Raw genomic sequence first — 4,635 nt, forward strand, 5'->3', positions numbered from 1 at the left:
TATTGAGGTCGTAGGTACGATTCTGGCTCCGGCCTTCCTGCGTGGGTTTCCTCTGGGTAATTCGGTTTCCTCCCATATTCTTAAAACATGCATGGCAAGTTGCTTGGACACTCTAATTGCCCCTAGGCATGAGTGTGAGCGTGGATGGTTGTTCGTCTATGTATGCCCTGCGATTGGCTGGACACCAATTCAAGGGTGTACCTCGCCTACTGCCGAAGACAGCTGGGATCGGCTCCAACACCCCCCGCGACCCTAGTGAGGAGAAGCGGTACAGATAACGGATGGATGGATGGATGGGTTTAAGTCCATTTGAGTTAAAACAAGGTATTCAAGGTTTCCACCCAATAACAAAGACTTTTGGATGGACTACAAAGGATTCTTCATTACAAACAGAAAAAAGTGGCAACAGTGGAATCAATGCTCACTGCTCCAAAATAAGCAGAGAAGCAAAACATTTTGTTGGGCAACTGTTGTGGCTTTATTTCACTAAAAGCAACATAAAATAATTTATGAACCACATGCTAACAATTTTGTCTCGTCAACGAAAAAAATTCATGTACATCACGTCATGTTTTCGTCATAAAAGAACCTCGTTTAGCTTGTCATCGTCATTAAAAAAGGGGCGTTAACGAAGTATTTTCGTCATAGTCATCAGTGACGAAAACAACACTGGTTGTGACTGATATTTCAGTCCCAGGTTGTCTCCTGAACACCACCAATTGGGCAAGGGAGCGCAGGAAAGCCTGGGGTCTTCTATTTTTACAGTATAGAAAGGCTAAATATCAAATTGAAACAGTGTTTTATATCATGAATATACAGGGTTGGTGCTGGTTCTGGTAGGGAAACCACAACATAAAGATGTCCTTAATTAGTCCCACAATGGGGATATTTGCAATATGGCATATGATGGCCTAACAGGGCCACCGCCCAGAAAAGAGTAACGCAGAACTTTGTAATACTGTCACTCCCTGACCAGTTCGTTGTTCCTGAAGAGCCAAACTTTGACTCAGACCCACAAATTTGAATTACAGATAGTGGACAATGGAGAACTCCCCCAGTCAGTCAGCATGTTCAACTTCCATAGAAACCTCAACATACATTTATTAGATTGCCAAACTAATTGGAAACTACATCACCAGAACACCACAAGTGGGCTCTGTTATTGTACTTAAAGATGCATCTTACAAACCTGTGTTCTCCAAGGCCAGCTGGTCCATAGTCTTAAGTTATTTCTTCGCCAACATCAATGTCTCGGAGCGCAAACAGACAGAGGTGTGGTCTGTCCTCTGTTGTCTTCTTCTTCATTTTACAGTTGGGGTGCATGTGGTCATCATTAACCAGTCTTCCCAGACTGCCATCTTCTTGAGCGGCATCAACACTTAAAATAGATTTAAAAAAAAAAAAAACAATTATTCAATCAATGTCAGAAATTAATCTTTGAGACAATCTTGTGTACACAAAACATAAAAATAGGAAATCCACAATTTTTAAATCTTCTAAATAAAATCATACAAGAAATTTCTATTGGAATCAGACCCTATTAACAGCTTGTCTTTGAGACTTCATGGTCTATATTTTCATTTGTACAGATTCAACGCATGAATAAAAGTAATCACCGTATTTTCGCAGTCATAAGCAAACAAAGCGCCCTGTCAGTCGATGCGTCCATTAAATGGACAAAGTACCACTCACGTCCATCAGCCCTTGTCATCAACGAGCTGTTGGAAGTGCATGTTAGCACACCCTGCTGGGCAAAGAGTGAGTTGTCCATGCTTACAATCGACCGTGACAAATACACCATCTGACTATAATGTTTGGGTGATGGTGTTGGAAAAAGCTGGACAAAGGGCAGCTGTCCACAATGTTTTAGTCTGTCTTATCATTTATGTAATTGCAAGCAAGAAACGTCCCAGGTTTAGACAACAGACAAAAAGTCCAAAGCATAACAGCACATCTCTTTAAACAGCCATGCAAATCTCTCTAAACAGCTATGGGATTGTGGGTCTCTGCTCCCAGAATGCATTGCTTGAATTAGCTAAGGCTGAGTGGCTTTTGTATTATTTTCATTTTTTTTGGGTATATTGATGGCATGAGAGATACATGTTTGTGTTAATCTTATTTCTATGTTTCATTGTTTGCTTGTATGATGAGTTTTTTATTTTTTGTGTGTGGTGAGCAGCCAAGTCCCTCCCCTGACGTTGCTTTGTAGGCTATTGCCAATGCACCTAATATTGGCCTGAGCCATTGTCAGCTATTGTCAATAGAGACTTGGCGTCTGCTGCAACAATGGGGTGATTGCTCATGTTATTGGGGCATAGTAGGCTGCTATCGGCTGTGTCAGTGTGGGCAGCTCTGCCAAGTTCATGCTATGCTAACAGCAGCTGTGCTATCGTCTTGTCAGGCGGTGCGTCCAGTATATGTTACAAAGACAGAAATAGCGGCCTCAACAGGTGTTGCGCCCTTTGACACGGCGCGTCTTTTGGGTGCGAAAATACGGTATACATTTTTGCTTAGAGAATGATTTTTCCCCTAACACTTATGGGATGAGTATGTGTTTATTTTTTTAAATAAAAACAAAAATAAGATAACATCTCAATCTTTGCCTCACCTCCAAGTTTTTTCTTGCCGGCGGAAGTCAAACAAAAAGACAGTGCCTCTTCCATCCATCTTCCTGCGTTGAGATTTATCAGAATCTATCAATTTTCCTCTGTACTCCATAATAAAGAATAAAGTCGTCTTTCCTGAAAGGGGCCTTGGTAAATACTCCTCGACCTAGTTAACAGGGAAATCAAGATAGCTTCGTCATATTTTTAAGCACACAAATAAGGAGTCATCATATTCATTTGGGCCACTATACTAATGTAGGGTGGTTTGAAACATTGCTTCTTGTGAGGGATAGAGCAGAGCCCTTCTTTATGATTTTAAAGGAACAGACCAGCCAAAATTCATTTTCCAGCATTGCATTAGCCAGTATGTATTAGGACTGAAAGTACAAATGTCAATGGCACCTGGTTACGTAAAAAAAAAACTTTAAGATTATTTAGTTTCATAACAATGACATACACTGTATACACAGTCATATTGGATCGCGTCACGTGATCTCTGTGACGTATAACGTGCTTTACACTAGACTATCAATATCGGACTTGTTCACCGGTCTATTGTGGTATAAAAATGCCGGAGGGCGTCATCAAGTACAGCCTTAATTTAGATAGAACTCCTACCATCAGGTTTCACGCTCACTGAAATAACTTGAAACTGACAAAAGAAAAGGTCAAGACACTCTTAATGTAAAATAACCACTTAAAAAACGATGTCAGCTTGGTTATCAGAAAACAATAATATATCTTAGCAAAAGCGTTAACATCATACCTTTAAATGAGTTTATATACTTCGCTTCTAACTCTGCAGTCTTGTCCAGACCCTTGACTGCATGTTCAATAGTATCCTGCTTTGGGGACTTCCTGCATCTCAGGGAAGGCATTGTTTATTCTATAAAGAAAAAAGACAGTTTTGTGTTGAGAATTATTAATACTATAGGCTAAATGGAGTTTTAACAATATCAGTGTAAGAAAAATAAATTATAAATTAAAAAAATATCAATCCCTCCATCCCAATTAACGATTCCAACCATAATAGTTTATATTGAAGTTTCAACAACAGACAGACAGATTTATGCAGTGTGACTACAAAAATCTTACCAAAATTGCATTCACAGTAACCTTTGCTTTAAGAATCATGTAATTAACCAGTGAACATCGTGTCTTACACAAAAATTAATGACAGAAATCATCATGGTACTTGCATTCTGTTGTTCTATAACAAAAGTGCAAGCTGTTAGCTCCGCAAAGCTAACGCAACAAGCTAGCGTCCCTCGTGCTCACATTCAATGCAAACCTGACCACCGGATGAAAATACGCGTCGGTTTAGTTCTTTAAATGAGTAAAAGCACCATGACGTTTTATAATTATTCAATGCTTAACTGGAGCTCGTCAATTATGTCGATGTAGGAGCACATGTTTGCTAGGCCAGTGTTGTAGGCCCACATCCATGGTGCTACTTTGTATAGTGTTTTCCACACAACTATCTCTAACCATGAACAAATGCACTCGAGGCATGTTTTGAATAAAAACAAACGAAAAACACTTACCTCTCCGTTTCAACAGCAGTTCGAACTTCGAAGTGGGGATATTCTCCAGCGTTAAGCACCTGCTCGAACTGCGAATAGGTCAAATTCAACAGCGTCTTTTTTCTGTCTTAATAAGGACGCGATGAGAGGAGGAGCGCTTGCCTTTTCGTCAGCACGCCCCGCGCGGGTGGTGCTGCTTTATCACTCTCTATCTGTGCCCGCCCGCCGGCATGTCGATAGAAAAATAATATTCCTTCAAACATTACTTTCATCTTCTTAACGTTTTGTAGTGAATTTAACAGGTTCACCACTTTTTTCAAATACACCAATGGAAAACAGGTCTTAATTGAGGAAACATACAAAGAGCGTCTCACAAACACCTTATGATGAGCAATGTAATTTGATCACGTTTTTTGTCACTGCCTGGACGTCGGTTCACTGGCCTGGTGGCAGTGGCTTGTAGACACTGTCACTGAGTGGGAACGGATCTCAAGGTGGGTCAAACT

At 40.4% G+C, this 4,635-nt stretch overlaps 1 long non-coding RNA gene across 1 annotated transcript; it reads right to left on the reverse strand.

The window, feature by feature from the left end:
- Positions 1 to 1,250: 1,250 nt before the first annotated feature.
- LOC148315587 (uncharacterized) lies at positions 1,251 to 4,266 on the reverse strand. Its single transcript, XR_015840784.1, has 4 exons — positions 4,151 to 4,266; positions 3,373 to 3,492; positions 2,609 to 2,772; positions 1,251 to 1,378 (listed from the first exon to the last, which is right to left on the reverse strand). It is a non-coding gene; the product is annotated as an uncharacterized LOC148315587 (long non-coding RNA).
- Positions 4,267 to 4,635: the final 369 nt, after the last annotated feature.

Source organism: Idiotropiscis lumnitzeri, unplaced genomic scaffold (assembly GCF_059441095.1).
Source record: "Idiotropiscis lumnitzeri isolate Australia: NSW breed Sydney's pygmy pipehorse unplaced genomic scaffold, RoL_Ilum_1.0 HiC_scaffold_88, whole genome shotgun sequence".
In the NCBI taxonomy this organism is placed as follows: domain Eukaryota; kingdom Metazoa; phylum Chordata; class Actinopteri; order Syngnathiformes; family Syngnathidae; genus Idiotropiscis; species Idiotropiscis lumnitzeri.